This window comes from Lepidochelys kempii, chromosome 2 (assembly GCF_965140285.1).
Source record: "Lepidochelys kempii isolate rLepKem1 chromosome 2, rLepKem1.hap1, whole genome shotgun sequence".
Classification (NCBI taxonomy): Eukaryota; Metazoa; Chordata; order Testudines; family Cheloniidae; genus Lepidochelys; species Lepidochelys kempii.
The window spans coordinates 34,599,417-34,619,675 of NC_136381.1; the positions used below are offsets into that span (position 1 = coordinate 34,599,417).

The 20,259-nt window shown below is 44.0% G+C and overlaps 1 protein-coding gene across 4 annotated transcripts in view; it reads right to left on the reverse strand.

Moving 5' to 3' along the window:
- The window catches only part of OXR1 (oxidation resistance 1), a 471,436-nt gene extending 458,388 nt beyond the window's left edge, over window positions 1–13,048 (reverse strand). For all 4 annotated transcript variants that reach the window (XM_073330328.2, XM_073330326.2, XM_073330327.2 and 1 more), the window contains exon 1: window positions 12,955–13,048. The gene's annotated coding sequence lies outside the window, so the exon portion shown is untranslated. The remainder of the gene's footprint in view (window positions 1–12,954) is intronic.
- Window positions 13,049–20,259: the final 7,211 nt, after the last annotated feature.

The window sequence follows — 20,259 nt, forward strand, 5'->3', positions numbered from 1 at the left end:
AGGTTTGTAGGGCTTCAGGAAAAGTGTATTTTAGTGACGGACATGGAGGATGAGAGAACTGAGACACAGTGGGCTGGATCAAGGAGGAAGATTCAGGGCACAGTGCTATACAATGTACTACATCCCAGACAATCCCCAATATTCCCTTCCATGCAAGCATATACAGAGTAGGGACCTGTCTACACTTGAATCACTACAGCATAGACCCTAACTATGCTGATGGGAGGGATTCTCCCATCAGCAATCCACCTTCCCAAGACGCAGTAGGTAGGTCGATTTAAAAATTGTCCTTGTGCTCTCTAATTACGTCATTCTGGTGTGTGGATTTTTTCACACCCCTGAGCGACGTAGCTGGGTCGATCTAATTTTATAGTGTAGACCAACCCCAAGTGTGCCTGGAAATGAGTGCAGTCTCCTCCTGCCCCCACCCAGTTACTTCAAGCAATCTGTGGCAGGGAGAGCCGTGTGTTGGTCTTCTGCCAGTGGCTTAATTTCACATTCTGAACCCACCAGTGAAAGAGTCAACTCTACAGCAAAAATCTCTCATAATCAGTAGCATAGATGATGAAAACGATGACTTGCAAGAGTGACACTTTCTAATAGGTTAAGATTAGTCCTTCAGCTATTAACTTCACTGTAGAAGAATATTGACAAACATAATCCTAGAGGAAATTAAAAAAAAAAATCAAAACCACAGACCAAGATAACATTCCCAAGTTGGAAACAAAGCAGAAACAAACAAATAAAATGTATTTTATTTTTTTCCTCTGTCTTCTTTTGACTTAGACAGCTACTACGACCTGTGATCCCTAAAGAAAATAATGTTTGCTTTCTCCACCCCTGGGGATTTGAAAGCTGCTTTAGTTTTTCTTTTCAGTAACTGCCGCAGCTTTAATATATCAATCATCTATTAATCACCTGGGAATGTGTTTAGATCAGCATCATAAATCTTGTCTTTTCTTCAAGTGAATGCATACGACAGCTTGGGACTCAGCTATCACAAAACTAGACAACTGAATGGATTAGGTTTACATCAGCAATATCTATACACTGGGTTCTGTAATTAAACAGTGATAATTTATACAATGAGGGAAATACAATTAAGGAAGAGACAACCTAATCTAATGCCATTGTATTTAATACAAAATGCTGACCCTCAGCAGAGTTTCATACGCAAAATATTAAAAATATATATAACTCTTGATTTCATAACTGTATACAAACTGTTTGAGTATGGAATAAAATAATTATGTTTGACATAGTTTGAGAGGAATCACCCATGATGACAACGCTATACATTGCCACAAAAAGATAGATCTGGGCACATTCAAGACATTTATTAAGTTTCACCACCTTTCCATATCTGTAGTATTTTTCATACCTTTCTAAATTACCATCCTAATGACTAATACAATGAATATTTTGCTTGTGAAATGGTTTCATTCCAGTGCAACCTGAAGGGTTTTATAAAAATAAGACTTGATCCCAGAACTGCTCTGCACACAAAGCTTCCACTGATTTCCACAGGACTTCCAAATGCAAACTAGCTGCAGAAGCAGGCCATACAAAAATGGCATTTAATGTATTACATTCACACACACACAGAGCGTAACCTCCTAACAGAAACCTGAAAGGACTGACAATACGAAGTTGTTTAATGGAGTCATCTAACCATTGAGTAGTAGAACTGTACTCATTTTGTTTGCGGCAAAGAGTCCTGTGGCACTTTATATACTAACAGACGTATTGAAGATGGGTCTTCACCCACAAAAGCTCATGTTCCAATACGTCCGTTAGTCTATACGGTGCCACAGGACTCTTTGCCACTTTTACAGATCCAGACTAACATGGCTACCCCTCTGAATTTTGTTTGGGGATACTCTGGGATGGCGTCTTGCCTAATAAGGAGGGCCACTTGGATACCTTCACAAACAGCATCACTGAACGAGTAACAGCCCATGACATCAGAGGAAATCCTTACTCTTCTGAAAAATGTCATGGGATCTTAAATATCTACTCAGTGCAGCAACAGCTTTGGTTTACAAGACACTTTGAAAAGGCTCCATGCACAGGAAACTGCACATAATTCAAGTTTAACTCCTTCAAGGGATATTTTCTATGCCCCCACAAAATGTTTACGCTCCTGCTGACATGCTACTGCATGGCTCATGCTTAAGGCTACAGTTTTGTCATGGATATTTTTAGTAAAAGTCAGGGACAGGTAGCAGGCAACAAACAAAACAAAAAATCACAGAAGCCATGACCTGTCCTTGACTTTTATTAAAAACATCCCTGACAAAATGGGGAGCTGCAGGGTCCCCATTGCCCTGCAGGGCTGAAGGTGGGGGGAGTCCCCCCGCCACCTCTACCAGTGGTTGGGGAGCTGTGGGGGGCCCCTTCCTGCAGCTGCTGAGCAGCTCTGGGATCCCTCTGCCGCCACCGGAGGCGGCTGGGAGCAGCAGGGGCGGAGGGTGCAGCTACTCACAGCAGCTGAGTGGCTGCGGGGGGGAACGGACCCTGCCAGCAGTGGCATCTGGCTGGGGAGCTGCGGGGGGCCTCGTAGCCGCTGAACAGCTCTGGGGTCCTTCTGCTGCCATTGCCAGCTGCTGGGCAGCTCAGGGGTCTCTGCTGGTGGCAGCAGCCGGTCAGTTGTGGGGGTCCTTGTGCCGCTGGTAGCTGGGGGGAGCTGTGAGGGGCGGCCCTTCCAGCAGCTCCAGGGTCCGTCTGCTGCTGCCAGAGGCAGCTGGGAGCTGTGGGGGTGGGGGTACTGGCTGCTTGCAGAGGTTGAGCAGCTGCAGGAGGGACCCTGTCAGCAGTGGCAGCCAGTCAGTTGCAAGGGGGTCCTGCCACCTTTTTTTTTTTTTTTGCTGACCACTTCATTTTATGTGTTCTATTTTTAAAGAAAATTGTAAGTTTTCTGGAATGTCTTGATTAGCACTAGTTCAAGGTGATTTAAGGTTTAATATTTTTACAGAATATTCTTTAACTTGAAGAGAGGTTGTTAATACTCTGGACAGCATGAAATGTAATTTGTTACAAATTATGAAACACATTTGGCTCTAGATACAGGCAGAGCAGCTTTCTAGTACTTCTGCTTTTCAGAAGTGCATTATTTTGAAAAACTACACTGGAACAAACTTACAGGCCTGATTATGCAACACTTGGCAAGTAGTACATAAGCATGTAGATTGTCAACTCAATGTTTTGTTTCCATACTGTATTATTCAAACTTCACTTGTATTGCCTAGTGAAATCATGAAATTCATACTCTTTAAAGAGTTCCATCAGCTTCAATGAAAGCTTTGCCTAAGTATTTATTGATTAGAGGGCACATGACAGAGATGGGCAAACTACGACCCAGGGGCCACATCCGGCCCACGGGACCCTCCTGCCCGGCCCCTGAGCTTCTGGCCCAGGAGGCTAGTCCCCAGCCCCTCCCCCGCAGCTTCAGCTCACTGCGCCGCTGGTGCACTGCTCTGGGCAGCCGGGAAGTGCAGCTGCAGAGCTGTGGCCTGACCCAGTGCTCTAGGTGGTGTGGCTGTAGCCATGCAGCACAGTAAGAGGGCAGGGAGGGTTGATAGAGGGCAGGGGAGTTTGGGGGTGGTCGAGGGCGGGGGTGTGGATAGAGGGGGGCGTCAGAGGACGGGCAGCAGGGGGTTGAATGAGGGCAGAGGTCCCGGGGGGTGGGTGCAGTCAGGAATGAGAGGACGGGTTGGGTGGGGTGGTGGTGGGCAGCCAGGGGCGGGGGGTCCAGGGGCAGTCAGGGAACAGGGAGTGGTGGATGGGGCAGGAGTCCCGGGGGGCTGTCGGGGGCAAAAAGAGAGGGGCGGGGGGAGGGTCAGTCGGATAGGGGTCGGGGGCCAGGCTACGTTTGCTGTTTGTGGAGGCAGAGCCTCCCCTAACCAGCCCTCCATACAATTTTGGAAACCCAACGTGGCCCTTAGGCCAAAAAGTTTGCCTGCTCCTGGCATAGGAGATGCATCTTATACATACTGCTTATTATTATTGTTAATATTATTCATCAGCTAAATATGCAGTACATGCTGTGAGCAATCTGTCAAAATGATTTATGAGACGACAAAATAAATACAAGAGGCTCTGCTTAGACCTTTTAAAATTTTGGCTTTTTCATTTATCTTTCAACTTTGATCAATACTAGATTTATTAGCAGACAACTACACTTAGAAAGATACTCACATCTACTTTGATTGCACCATTACACAAGTGCCTTATGTGGCTTTTCCCTACCAACATGCTATATTTTGACCTAAAGGCTTTACTGCTGCTTGATGGTGCATGCACATCCAGATGAAACCCACCTGGGGAAAGGAACAATTATGTCCAAATATTTCAGCATTTTGCCTCTCCTGAGGACTTGAAAAAAGGATAGTAGGCATATCATGCAACCACTAACAGGGCAAAGGGAGTTCAAAGAGGAGCCACAAGAACGATTTAAAGGATTGGAAAACATGCCGTATAGTGAAAGACTCAAGAAGCTCAATCTATTTAGCTCAAAAAAGAGTTAAGTGATTTGATCAATATCTGCAGGGGGAGCCAAAATGCGATAATAGACAGCTCTTCAATCTGGTAGACAAAGGTATAACAAGCTCCAATGGCTGGAAGTTGACACTAGAAACATTTAGACTACAAAAAAAGTTGCAAATTTTAACATGAGCGTCAACAATTTACAAAAAGTGTTATGGTGAACTCTCCAACCCTGGAACTTTTAAAATCAAGATTGTATGTTTTTCTAAAATATATTTTCTCTAGTTCTAATACGAATTAATTCAGGGAAGTAATATGGCCTATGTTATCCAGGTCAAACTATATTACAATGGTCCCTTCTGACCTTAGAATCCAGAAATCTATATGTAACCCTTCTGCCTGTCAGAGTTGGCAGCAACAAGGGCCGGGTTCAGTATCTAGGGGTTCCATTCCAATAGCACAATGCAAAACCGGCTCGAGCCCCCACCCAGTGACCTGGGACAAATATATACCCCCGCTGGGCGCCTCCAAGAGGCAATACTTCCCCTCTCGCAAGCACATAGTCTGAGTGTAGCAAAAGTCTTTTAATAACAGAGAGAAAGAATGTGGCATTATGTTGGGGAAACACCACCAACAGGATGCATAACACAACCCATGAGCAAAAAAACCCACCCCAAGTAAATTCGGGCATGTCCTTTCCCTTTGGTTCTTGAGGCCAGCAACCCAAAATTACCCAAAGTCCCAAAAGTCCAACGACCCAAAAGTCTCTGCCCCGGTCAGGGCAGCCCCAGAGTTCGGAAGTTTATCTGCAGTTTTACCTCCCAACCTGGGTGGGGGGGGGGTTAAGGAGGCACCTTATGTGGTTCAAAGCTGATGGCCCCACCTCTCCATGGGGCTCCGCTCTGCCAGCTGCCCCATGAGCTGCTCTAGGCATCCAACTGCTCTGCTCCACCAGCCGCCCTGCTCCACAAGCTGCTTTGCTCACCATCCCGCAAACTGCTCTGCTCCACAAGCCGCTCTGCTCACCGTCCCACAAACTGCTCCACCATATATCTTCAGACTCCCCCACTACTTATCACAACACTCAGTGATTTCAGCTCTTAGTAAGTTTAGCTCTTCTGTGATTTCAGCTTGTAGTAAGGGAGCCTCAGTGCTGGTGCACCATTAGCCCAAAGTGAAGTTAGCTCAGCAGCCTGTAACTAGACTCCTAATGGAATCAAAATTAGCTCTGATATTGCACAGTGGAGAGAAGAGGAAGTGCAATTAGCATATAAGGCCCTCACCAGGGGGGGCCCATGCCACCAAGTATTAATACCTGTCCCCAGCCTCTCTCTCAATTCACAGAGTTTTGGAACCCATGTCCCTTGCCTAGCGAGTGCTACTTAGTTGATGGTGAGTCACTCCAGCATAACAAAAGGCCAAGTACAGTTCCACTGTCCTTGATTCCCATAATCAGGGTAGTAATTTATTCTTCCTGCCCCAATAACAGAGACACTGGGGATCCCACAGCAGCCAAAGTGACCATTTGGGCAGCTATGGCCTCATTGTAGGCGGGGTGGGTGTGCCTATGCAAATGAGATCAGCCCCTGAAGTTCTTTTCCACAACTTGCCACACCTCACCACCAGATGTCAGGGTGGAGCTCATACTGACTCTGCTTACATCTAAATTAATACCTAGCATGAATCAAATTATTCCTCTGAAATTATTAAATTTAATTTCCCCCTACATCTTATTCTTCTAAATTATTTGGACTGGCAAGTTTGTTAACTACCATGCAATACACTGTTTTGTTACCCTGTCAATAAATTGTAAAGAGATATATAGAGCCCTGATTTACTTATCCATAAAAGCCAGGAAACTCCCATACAAATGCATAAACTTGCTGTGGATCTATCTGACCATGCCGAATGACAGTTGGGCCCTATATGTATGGAGAAAAGAAGAAATCTGTTCCCCTTTCATCAGCTAGAGGCCATGGACTGCTCAAGGAGGAAGCAACTCATTCTTCCACCACCATCAGCATATCATGGGGGGCATGGATCAGCAGTTCACATCGCACTCCCCGTCAGTACCCAGCCGGGACAAGCTAATGATCCAACCAGCAGACCAAATTCAGAGATGAATGCTGGTCACATGTCACCTGAGGCACTTGCACATACGCTAAAAAGCAGTAGTATACTATGCATATGTCATAAATATAAAGGGAAGGGTAAACCCCTTTGAAATCCCTCCTGGCCAGGGGAAAGCTCCCCACACCTGTACAGGGTTAAGAAGCTAAAGGTAACCACGCTGGCATCTGACCAAAATGACCAATGAGGAGACAAGATACTTTCAAAAGCTGGGAGGAGGGAGAGAAACAAAGGGTCTGTGTGTCTGTCTATATTCTGTCTTGGCCGGGGATAGACCAGAAATGGAGTCTTAGAACTTTTAGTAAGTAATCTAGCTAGGTATGCATTAGATTATGATTTCTTTAAATGGCTGAGAAAAGAACTGTGCTTAATAGAATAACTATTTCTGTCTGTGTATCGTTATTGTAACTTAAGGTTTTGCCTAGAGGGGTTCTCTATGTTTTTGAATCTAATTACCCTGTAAGGTATCTACCATCCTGATTTTATAGGGGGGATTTCTTTATTTCTATTTACTACTATTTTTATTAAAAAAGTCTTCTTGTAAGAAAACTGAATGCTTTTTCATTGTTCTCAGATCCAAGGGTTTGGGTCTGTGGTCACCTATGCAAATTGGTGAGGCTTTTTATCCAACATTTCCCAGAAAAGGGGGGGTGCAAGTGTTGGGAGGATTGTTCATTGTTCTTAAGATCCAAGGGTCTGGGTCTGTAGTCACCTAGGCAAATTGATGAGGCTTTTTACCAAACCTTGTCCAGGAAGTGGGGTGCAAGGTTTTGGGAAGTATTCTGGGGGGAAAGACGCGTCCAAACAGCTCTTCCCCAGTAACCAGTATTAGTTTAGTGGTGGTAGCGGCCAATCCAAGGACAAAGTGTGGAATATTTTGTACCTTGGGGAAGTTTTGACCTAAGCTGGTAAAGATAAGCTTAGGAGGTTTTTCATGCAGGTCCCCACATCTGTACCCTAGAGTTCAGAGTGGGGGAGGAACCTTGACAGCATATAGTCCTGATCCCCTCTCTTTTTAGTTCCTCCTGCTGAGTATCTGGAGGACATAGAATAGGAGCCCTGTAACATGGATCTCAGATAATGTACAGCCATTTGCCTTGTGAGGAGCAAAGTTGGTAAACTCTTCTTATGAACTGTTATGAACTCCATTATGAATGAGGAGCTTTCAACCAACTGGCCCTTGTGTATTCACCCTGGCTCACAGCAGCTCCAATATTAGTTCCAAGGGGCATGGTCCCTTTGAGGTTCCCATAGTTGCCTGTCAGTCAAATGGTGAGAATCCATCTCCAGCCCCACTCCTACCTAGACATCAACAAGGAGCCTCCCTCCACATTATTACTAAAGCACCAGAGTGGTCTGAAGATGAGTTCTGTGTAGCTCAAAAGCTTGTCGCTTTCAGCAATAGACATTGGTCCAATAAAATATATTACCTCCCCCACCTTCTGTCTAATATCCTTGGACCAACATGGCCACAACAATGCTGCAAACATAAAGCACCAACAGACATCTATGGCTGATCCCCTGAGGAGGGGAAGGAGTTAGGCAGTAAAAGGGTCCTTTGCTCTTAGGGAGCACTGGTTCCTGTGAGAAGACGTGGTGCTCCTTAGAAAGTGTGATGTCGCAGAAGCAGCTTGGCCAATGATGTTAGGATTAACAATGTTCTGCATTTGTTTATCTATGCACCTCTATTTTTACTCTGTTTTTCTTCCTTTCCCTGCTTTTAGAAGCAGCAGATTAAAACTAGCTAACAATCCACACAGCAATTCTGTGTTTGCTCACATTAACAAAAAAGGACAAGGAACAGGACGGCATTCCAGGATCACTTTGCTTCTGAGGGTAACAGGGAAGTACTAAGAGATACTTACCACAGCAGTAAACTTACTAATCATACTGCTACCACCACATATAAGCATCAATAATGGCCACGGTTTCTAGCCTCTGCACAATCAGGAAGATTTGAATATAACCCACCTTTTATTTCCTGTTTGGGACAGCAAGCAGTTGACATTCACAGGATACTGTATCCTCTCCTTATTTATGTCAACCCTTGAATAGGGTTGGTAGATGCAGAAGAAAAATACATTTTTAAAAGTACAGAAGGAGCATATGCTCAGCTGCCATGAAGTGTCATTGTTCCATTGAAGTCAGTGTAATGGCAACAATTTACTCCGACTGAAGACGTGCCCCAAGAACTCCAACAAACAGGTGTGTCTGCTTCTTTTTCTTTCATCTGCTCTCTAATTGCAATAGCTCTCAGTCCTACTAAAAGCACCTCCATGACACAGACCTTGCTGTGTTGCAACACAAAAAGAAGCTCTTAATTCAGGTATCAGTAGCCCCTATTAAACACAAAAGTTCAAGTTTCTTCTTTTAACAGCCCAATAAGTTCAAAAGCACCTACTGCCCTCCTCAGTTAACTCAGCTCATCACTAAGCTATATTTGGCTGCAGTGGCATTTGATTTTGACTGCAAATTGCCATCTCTGGTATTTATTTCAACAATGTCATTAATTTAATATTTTTGCTACAATAGACTGAAGAGAATAGCAGGCTCATTGAAGGACCAGCAAGAAAGGAATCACACAAGGTAGTTTAACAATAAAAGCTAAGAAACTTTCTTAGACTTAATAGCTGACTGGAAATGTTAATAACCTTACAGTTTTGCTTCTGTTAACCTCAGGGAAGCATTAATTCCCAAGGAAATGTCTTGGAGCAGTATTAATAATACAACCTTTTAAAATGAATTGAACTACAATAATTATTTTAACATCTCTTTACACAGCACTATTATTCTCCAAAGTGCTGGAGATGTGAATTGTGATAGAAGTGTAATATGAACCCATGGAACAGGAGTTGTGTAGTTTTTAAAATAAAGAGTTTTAAAAAATTCAGATAGTGCCTTAAACTAAGCAAAAAATGAAGCAATAAGAGCTTCCAAGGAAAAGAAACGCATGGAGTCAGAAAATTTACATCTTTTACTGCCTGAGAGGAAAAAAGCTATGTGCTGCTAAACTATACATTTATGGGCAATTAATGCTCAACACTCCAACCACTTAAATATTTCTGGTTTCAGAGTAGCAGTCATGTGTTAGTCTCTAAGGTGCCAAAAGTACTCCTTAAATATTTCTGTTAATTGGGCTGAGTTTTGGACATCAAAGGGAATTTCATCTGAGTAGGGATTTGGCTCACTATATGAATTATAATTTAAAAAAAAAAGAGTATGTTCTATACATATACACATTCTTATGGTAATCACTACTTCTGTTTTAAGTTTAAGTACCTTGGGCCTGATCCATAGTCCGCTGAAGTCTTTCCATAAAATTGCCTGATCTTTGGGTCAGGTGCCTTATGAATAAAATACATTCATTAGTGTTTGAGAGGTATTTAGGTACTACAATAGTGAGTGAAACAGAAGTGCCTCCAATTAAATAAATGTAGCCTTGACTGTTAGATGTATAAACTGAGGCATTTTTAATGTTCTGGTAATTCCCTGGATTTAAATAAGATTTATGACCCCAGCTCAAAGATAATCAAATGCAGGGTGCAAATCAAGGTTGGCATGTTCAAAAATTTTCCTCCATAGTTTTCACTAAATTGTCATCATAGGTAACCCAATCTGTTCTTCCCTTCTCTTCCAGTCTTATGGAACTGACAGCAAAGGGAAATGTGCAAGAATTCAACTTTCACATTAATACATCCTCATAAAAAAAGGAGCATACCAGTGCAGCATGGAACAGCAGTTTATTCACATACACTCTTACTGGTCTGCAGAAGGCCACAGATTAGAATTCGTTTGTCTCACCCCCCCCCTCCCTTTTGATGGGTGAAGGAGGAATAAACACACTACAGTCCTCATTTCCTACCTGCAACCCACTCCACACCCAGAACACCACTAATTAATGGAGTCAAGAGTACACAGCACAAAGGTAGCAACATTTGGGGACTGGAGAACTTTAAAATGCCTTTAACTTTTACTGACTTCTAGTTAAATGAATTAGGCCTAACTTGCAAACATTTAAACGTGTGCACACATCTATTTTCATGAGTCCCACTACAATTCATGCAATGTGCACAGTCATCCGTGTGTTTCCAGAATCAAACGATTCAATTGATAGGTCCCCATCATGCTATCAAATGGAAAAATACCAGAAACTATCCACAAATAAATTGGCATTACAAGGCTTCACAAGTCAGGAGCGTAACGGAAATATTTGCATAAACAAAAACAATTTCCCTGCAATTCCACAAAAGTATCGCAAAGTATTAATAAATAAAATAAAAGTATTATTTTTTTCCATTATTAAATCACTTCAGTAAGATGAAAAGGAGTACTTGTGGCACCTTAGAGACTAACCAATTTATTAGAGCATAAGCTGAGGAAGTGAGCTGTAGCTCACGAAAGCTTATGCTCTAATAAATTGGTTAGTCTCTAAGGTGCCACAAGTACTCCTTTTCTTTTTGCGAATACAGACTAACACGGCTGTTACTCTGAAACCATTCAGTAAGATGGATATCTGATGTACAATCTGCAAATAATCCCCTCCCCATATGAAAGGAGAAGTAGGTCCTGAAATCCTTCTCATTTTAGTCATTAAACGTAAGTCCTATATATAAAGATGAACTAAACTGACTACCTTATAGATTAATAAGGTTAGTTTCATCCAAAATTTTCTGATATAGATGAATAACAAAGATAACTTAAAATGATTTTATATTCATATTTTAAATCGACCTCATCATGCTTATTAGGTTAAATATCGTCATCTATTCTTTGAAATAAACATGTATTTTAGTTTAGCACTTAGCAAGATATTCCCCACTGACAGACATTTAATGAATAAAGTACTTAATCAGTACTAAACTATATGAACACACTTTATATTTATTTCATATTAATAAACAATGAAGAATTAATGTAATGTTTTCATGCAGAAAGCAAATTTTAATCCAATAAGATTTTATTTCCCGTTTTTGTTTGTAGCAATTTTGTTTTATCAGAAGCTCCTGTAAAATCTTAATAACTGGGATTTTGCAGCATTATAACATTTTTATAACGTAATTTGAATTTTTAATTACAAAAGCAACTTAGTTTTTGCATTTGCTTCTCAGTCTTATTTTTTGACTATTTTAGTTGCAGTTTACTTCTGTTGAAGCTTCTGTGCATTAATATAGTTAAACTCCCCATTTAATAATGATGACTACAGAACAATAGCACCACTGGTGTAATCATCTCACCAGATATGCATATTTCAGGAGGCTGCTCTACTGAGAATAAATGAGTACAGTGCAAAAGTGCATCTCCACTGGAACATGCCAGCAGAGAAAGAGATGCAGAGTCTCTGATCAGATCAGTCAGCAGCCTTTCAGATTTCGTAATGAGAGGACCAGGGGACCTCTTAAGATAGCAAACAAATGAGGATGCAAAAGTCTTGCCGACAGCTAGGGCAATCCAATTTCCTCCAAAGGGAAATGGGCTCATCTATAAGAAGTCATCGGGTGGAAATTAAGTTGTGGAAACTGCGGGGACAGACAGACTGCCTGTTCTCCTACAGAGAACAATCCCAAGGATTTCCCAAGAGGAGAGAGAAGGAAATCCGTGACACGGTGATAGAGAATCACATGCAGCTTCTGCTATATCACCTCCTCAGGGCTTCCTAAGCATAATAGATGCTACTCCCTATTCTCAGATTCTGAGCAAATGTAGCAACCAAACACCCAACTTTAAAGTTACACCTACTGTAGTTCCAAGCCACACGCTCACAAAAGGTGACATTCCAGCTGGATGCACTCACTCACTCGCACCCCCCCGCAAGGAAGACAGGCAGCCAGCCACCCCTCGGAGCTGCACCTACCCCCCGCAGTACTGTACCGGGATGCGCGGAGGGCTGGGTTGGGCTGTGTGTGTCGGCACTGCGGCGTCTCGGAAGCTGCGGTCAATCTCCGTCAGCTCTAATGAGAAGTAATCAGCCCCCCCCCCCCCAAAAAAAAACAACGCTGCGGTTTAGAGAGGCTTATTAATGCTGCCAAGCGCAGAGGGGAGCAATGCTCCGAGCACCAGTCCGGCCAACTGCGGGGAGCACCCACTCCCCCCAGCCCTGCCTGGAGCCAGGCACCCTCCTCCGGCACTCACTCCCCGCGGGCATCCTTGCCTCTGCCCGGCACCCCCGGGGCAGACAGACCCGCTCAGCGGCAGCGGCATGCCAAGGGCACCTGCCGCTGAGCGCCCCACTCCAGGCTGGCTCGGGCACGGGCTGCCCTGCCCGTAGCTCGGCGCCTTCCCGCTGCCGGGGCCCGGGGGGTGGGGGGGGGGGCAGGCTCCCGAGCACCCACCCAAACTTACTTGGCGGCCGGGGAGCGCTGCGCTGGCTGCTGGCCGGGTCCCGCGCGGCTTGGGGCGGGCGCGTGCGCGCGCGCGCGCTCGCTGGACTCAGCCAGCGCTGGGCGGCGGAGCTGCCGGAGCCTGGCCGGACATGCTCAGTTCTGGGGCCCCCCTCGGCGGGCCGTACCATTGAACCCGGGGGGGGGGAGGGATAATCTGGACGCTACCAACAAGAGGGAGCTAAAAATAGGCCCTGCCCGGAAAAAAAAAGGCAAAGAGCAGCAGCCTGAGGGAGCTGAACCAGGCCGGGGGGGAGGGGCGTCGCTCCGCGTTCGCGCTGCGGCTGGGGCTTGGCCTCGCGGCTGCTGCGCCGCCTGAACTGACTGAACAAGCCGAGCGAAGGACGGGCCCGCCGCGGGCGGCTCTGCGGGTGCGGGCCGGGGGCTTCTCACCCTCACCGGTGCCTTTGCAAAGCCGCCGGCCGCGGCGGACTGTCACTCTGGGGCCGTTCCTCAGCCCCGGGAGCCGCGGGACGGGGCCGCCCCCGGCTGTGACGGATGCGGGGGGTGGGTCAATGCCCAGCGTCTCCCTTGGGGGGGCCCGGGAGAGGTTAAATTTCACACGATCGACGCCCCCGACTCCAGCCGGGGCAGCCCGTAACGCTCTCGTCTTTACTTCAGAGCAGCTTGGCCCGGCCCTGGATCCCCCGGCGGGACCCGCCGCAGCAGAGCCCGCAGCCGCTGGCGGGGCGCGGAGGGGAGGCAGGCGGGCAAAGTCCCTTCTTCTTCCTCACCCGCCACCTCGCGTTGGCTTCTGTAGGGACCAGGATTTGGGAGACAGCCATTCCCCAGCGCATCCCACCACTAAATCCACAGGCAACCCCAGCCCTCGTTCCTTTCAACATATCGCCCCTCCCTGGTGTGACTCCCCCAAAGTGGGACAGGGAGCCTCCAGGGAAGGCCATTTGCAGGGCATTTCCTAGCACCAGGGCTCCCCTTGGCTCACATTATGCCATTACATCGGAAGATAACAGAGATTTGTTCGTCTCTAAGGTGCCACAAGTACTCCTTTTCTTTTTGCGAATACAGACTAACACCACTGCTACTCAGAGATCAGATGCGCTCTCTCACAAACCCCCCCCCCCACCACCACCACCACACACTTACCTCCGGTTGCTAGTCAAATGGCTTTAGGGAACTATTTAAAAGAAATTCAAAGCAACCTGAATGTGAATATATAAGGTTGGGATGCACTTCAAGAGTGAGTGGTGATGTCCTCCTACCTGTGAGGGGATGATAAATTGTATCATACTGTTCAGCCACTAGGCTGTGCTGTGTGTAAAATACCTGATTTAAAGGAACCTCAGCCATACCTGGCAGAGCACTAAAGGCTCTTATGATGAACACATCTGGTATGTATAAGCAAATTCTGTAGCCAGGCCAAATCTGGAATAGGGACATAACATGGTGGTAGGAGTAAACTAAGAACAGAGACAAAAGGCACAAAGAAACAAAGGTTGCAGGATCTCATCAACCTGTCACTCCTCAATGCTCAGAGAACGTTACCCTTGACAAACCTTCACCATGGACTGACTAGAAGCAGTATTTTGCAAGGTTTTGAATTGCCAGCAAACTCCACAAAGAAACTAGACATGTACAGGTATCAGCTTTAATTTATGCTATGAGAAAGCAATCAGAGCATATATTTAAACCCTTTGACTTTACTGAGAACAATCACAAATGTGACTATGAAAGGGTTTTAGCTATTTTGGATGCATACTTTACACCACAGAGAAATGTTGTTTATGAAGGAGCATGTTTTCATCAGAGAATTCAAGAACCAGCGGAAAATGTTGAATGTTTATAAGAGCTTGGCATGCATTGGCTGAAAACTGATTTAGGAACTGAAAATAGGAAAATATCAGAGAGAGACTGGTTATTGGGTTAACAGCTAAAACCTTTCACAGGAGCTACATTTGAAGAGAAGTTTAACTGTAGCCACAACTATTCAAATAGCAAAGCAGTCTGACCTGGCGAGACAGCAAAATCCGAAAGCAAGTTGCCAAACTTGAAAAACAAGACACTAGTTTAGAAGCTATAAACAGGTGCAGCATAAGTGCTAAAAGTCATTACCATAAGACCCCTGAGGCAAAAGAGTGAGAACTCCCAGGCTAAGAGGGACCAAGCTTTAGTAAACAGGCACAAGGTGTGGAAAAAGTCAGATCCCAAGACATGATGCATGTCCAGCCAGAGGCTTACAATGTAATAAATGCATGAAATATGGACATTTTGCTGTTTACTGCACCAAAGCAGTAGGGAGTTGACTCATACTATGGTCAATCAAGAGCCAGTGTTTCTTGGATCTATCAGTTGTGATGACATAGGGCCTGCCTGGACAATGAAACTGAATATTCATGGCAAGACTATTGACTTTAAAATTGACCCAAGAGCTGATGTCACAGTCATCTCAGAAAGGACTTATAGTCACCTCATGCCCTCTCAGAGGTGAAGTCACGTGACACAGCTCTGACTAGCCCCGGAGGTATTCTGAACTGCATGGGGCAGTTCACCAGAAACAACTTACGAAGACAAAAGCTATGCATTCAGAGTATATATGATCCAAGGACCACAGACTCTCAGCGTTCTGAGCTGCAGTGTGTCAGCCATAATAGACCTAGTGAGAAAGCTGGAAGAACTCAATAATTGGTGACGACTTTTAAAAAAAAAAGATCCAGTACAAATAACCTTAAGAAACAATGCTGAACAATACAACTTACATACATCTCGCAGGATTCCTGTTGCTTCATAATGTGGAAATGGAGTTAAAGAGACTGGAGCGGATTGACATAACTGAGAAAATCTGTAAGCCAATAGCATCATGTCCACCAATGTTATAAAGAAAAATGGAAAAAATACAAATCTGTGTGGATCTTAAAAGAGTTAATGAAGAAATTGTGAGAGAAAAATATATCCTCCCAACACTGAATGACTTCCTCCCCAGAGTGAAAGGAGCTACAGTATTCTCTAAATTGGATGCCTTGAATTGATTCTGGCAAATTCCTTTAGGCAAAAAAAGTGCAAAACTGACTACATTTATCATTTACCAACTGGTAGATTTTGTTTGCATAGATTATCATTTGGGATTACTAGTACACCCACCATTCTCCAAAGAAAGATGGCAGAATCCTTAACAAACACAAATGGACCTGTAGTTTTCATGAAACATATTCCAATATGCGGATCTTCAGTGGAAGAACATAACAAAACCCTCATAGAAGTCCTAAGTCTAATCAATCAGTCTGAACTAAAGCTAAACAAAGAAAAATGTGTTTTTTGCCTACCTCGAATCGAGTTTTTGGGACAGATAATAAACAAAAATGGAATCAATCTTAGCCCTGAGATAGTTAAAGCAATTTGAGAATTGATTGTACCAGCTAATGTACCAGAATTGAGAGGTATACTTGCGATGATAAACTACCTTGGCTGATATCTACAAGATCTTTCTACAGTGACAAAACCACTGAATGAACTCTTAAAGCCGACACCTCTTGGTTATGGAGGCCAAATCAAGAAATTACCTTCAAAAAGGTAAAAGGATTGATCTCAACAGCTCCAGTTCTGAAGTACTGTAATGTGAACAGGCCACAATGGTCAGTGCAGATGCAAGCTGCTATTACTTATGTGGTGTATTGTTGCAACCTCATGGTTCTGAGTGGAAGACAGTTGCATTTTACACTTACAGAAGAAGAAAAATGATATGCACAGATTGAATAGGAATGTGTGGCAAACATATGGGCATGTGAGAACTTTTATCTATTTGGGCTGGATAACAGACCACAAACTGTTTGTAACTCTCATCAGCAGAAAAGACCTGGATCTATCATCATTGAGATGTCAGTGTCTGTTGGTAAGGTTAATTCAGTTAATTTAGCCCAATTGCTAAATATGTCCCTAAGAAAAATCCAGTAATAGCGACACACTCAACTGTCATAAAGAAAAATAATTCACTGCCCAGATCATATGTGATCAAGTTCAAAAGTGGAGAATACAACAGAAACCATCAACATCTACAGTTTGTTCCTCAGAAAAACAACAGAGGAAACTGCAGAGGGCAGGTGCGGAACAAGAAGATGATGACTCAAGGATTTCAAACCAATCACAGCCCGTTGTTGCAACTAATGGCCAGCCAGATGACCAAGCCATTACATGTTTGGATTGTGTAATTAAAAAAACAGTATGATTCAGAGATACTTAACAGACTGATATGTACTGAACTTCAAAGTCAGTGTGATAGTGTAACTATTGTAAATAGGAGGAATGTAGAATCTAAAGGGGGAGATGTAATAGAATGCTAAACTGTATTATTCTGTTCGGCCACTGGGTGGCACTGGGTGTAAAATACCCTATTTAACTGGTTTCAGAGTAACAGCTGTGTTAGTCTGTATTCGCAAAAAGAAAAGGAGTACTTGTGGCACCTTAGAGACTAACCAGTTTATTTGAGCATGAGCTTTCGTGAGCTACAGCTCACTTCATCGGATGCATACCGTGGAAACTGCAGCAGACTTTATATATACACAGAGAATATGAAACAATACCTCCTCCCACCCCACTGTCCTGCTGGTAATACCTGATGATCACTTTAGATAAGCTATTACCAGCAGGACAGTGGAGTGGGAGGAGGTATTGTTTCATATTCTCTGTGTATATATAAAGTCTGCTGCAGTTTCCACGGTATGCATCCGATGAAGTGAGCTGTAGCTCACGAAAGCTCATGCTCAAATAAATTGGTTAATCTCTAAGGTGCCACAAGTACTCCTTTCCTATTTAACTGAACTTCAGGCATACCTGGCAGAGCATTAAAGGATCTTATGATGAACACATTTGGTGTGCGTAAGCAAGCTCTGTAGCCAGTCCATAGCTCAGTGGTCCCCAAATTATGGGGCTCGCCCCCCTAGGGGGCCATGGAGGAATGTCTGGGGAAGAGCAGCACGGCTCTAGTCACCCCACACAATGGGGCTGCGAAGGAGCGCCACCCAGCCCTGCTCTGCCCCATCTCTGTTCTGGCCCCAGTCCACAGCCGCAGTTCCGGCTCCGGCCCTAGACACAGCCCTGTTTCCAGACATGGCTAAGCCTCTTCTCTCAGCCCCATGCCCTGCTCTCGACTCCTGGCCGCTGCTCCCAGCTGTTGCCCCTAGCCCAGCTGTGACTCCATTCCCAGTCTGAGGTGGCACAGACATATTCTATCACTGGTAAGGAGGGGCGTGAGAGGAAAAGTTTGGGGACCACTGCCATAGCGGGTTTGACACTGCCTTCCTAAAAGAACAGTAAGAATAAACAGGATATCAACATCATATTATTTTAGATTTGTACCATACTACACAGTATAAATACATTTTAGTGTCCTTGTGCACCATCAGTGTTTTTACTGACTTCTGCTGTTGCTGTTGCAACACATCACTTTTATAATATGGATAATATTAACTGCAAAACCTCACATACAGGAAAGAGTAAACTAAGAAGGATAACATAAGGTCATTCAATATTCTGATATGACCTCACTTAGAATAATATATACATTATTGCTATATTATTTAAAAACTCCAGTTATTTAAGCAGGCAAGGAAAAGTGATATAAACAAAAAGTTTATCTGTGATTGTAAGGAGTCACAAAACCCAGTGCAGTCTCGGACAAAAAACGTTAGTGAAGAGAAGCAGCTCTCAGTTTTACCCAGATGAGCATAAGCAGAAAAGGAAACATTAAACTGCAGTGATATCAAATAAAGTAGGAGGAAGGAAGTAATTTTCATACAGAAGCTGACATACAGAAGGATGGGTTATTAAACAAGATTATGTGGTAACCTTGCTGCAGTATTTTAAGAAACAATAAGATGACATCATGAAGATTATAGTACTAAAATGGGAATGAATCATGATGACTAATTGTCTCCTCACTCTTCAATACTTTTACTGCATTCTCATGTAGGTAATGAGATTCTCAGACGCAATATATTCTGTAAGGAACATCAGGAACTAATTGCAACCTTAGCAGTACATAAAAAACATTGTTGCCTATTTTGCTGAATGCCCCTAACATACTTAGAGAAAACATTTTAAAAGACTACTGGAATTCTTTAGCATGGAGCTATAGCTCCTGATGATGGTGTCAGACAGAATAAAGGATGCAACTTTCTGGGTGCAGCCTCTTGGGTGAAGAATAAGGCAGGCATGGGAGGGGCAGAGGACCAGTCTGGCTCTGGATGCAGTTGAAAGAAAAGAATTGACCTCTAGAGCAGCGGTTCTCAAACTGTGGGTCGAGACCCCAAAGTGGGTCACAACCCCATTTTAATGGAGTTGCCAGGGCTGGCATTAGACTTGCTGGGGCCCAGGACTGAAACCCGAACCCCACCATCCAGGACCAAAGTCTGAGCCCAGTGGCTTCAGCCCTGGGTTACAGGGATCAGGTTACAGGTGAGTTTTGGACCCAAGCGAGGAGAATGGTGAGACATGAAGCCCTCTCTCCTTTCTGTTTTCCATTTCTCATCTTTCACTTGTCCCTTCTCTTCTGATCCATTCCTACTTTTCCCTTCACTGCTTGTTTTGCCTTCCTTCTTTTTTCAGAGGCAGCAACCTGAGTGGATATTGGAGACAGCTCCTCTCTCCTCCTTCCTATTTTGCTCAACAGAAATATTAGCAATTTAGGTTGTATCTACACTGGAAACACACAAAATTCTTCCATCAACCTGTCTACACAGGGACTTAGGTCGGCTTAATTATGTCTCTCAGGGAGTGAATATTTCCCACTCCTGAGCAACGTATCTAGGTAGACCTAACATAGTGTAGAGCAATGCTTAGACCCTATTTGAGGACTTAAGTGGGACTTTAATTAACAGAACTTGTTTCATCTTCTGAACATAGGAGATTTTCACCTTATATGCAGACTTTACCATTTATAGATCACACTAACTGCAAAAAGTTAATACAACATTATGCTGAGATTTTTTTTCTGAAAGATAAAAATACAGGAAAGTTAGAGTTAAGGTTCAAATATTTATGATATTTAATCTGATCACGGCAACAGTCTCCAACTATGTAAAAAAGTGGTTATAAACTGGACGGTGATCAATTGTTCTACAGTGTTTTCAGTGTTGTTGTAGCTGTGTTGGTCACAGGATATAAGAGAGACAAGCTTTCAAGCCTCACAGAGCCCAGACCTGAAGAAGAGCTAGTTTCTTTCACCGACAGAAGTTGGTCCAATAAAAGGTGTTACCACACCTAACTTGTCTTTCTAATTGTCCTACTGCTGAGGGCAGGACAAGAAGTAATTTGA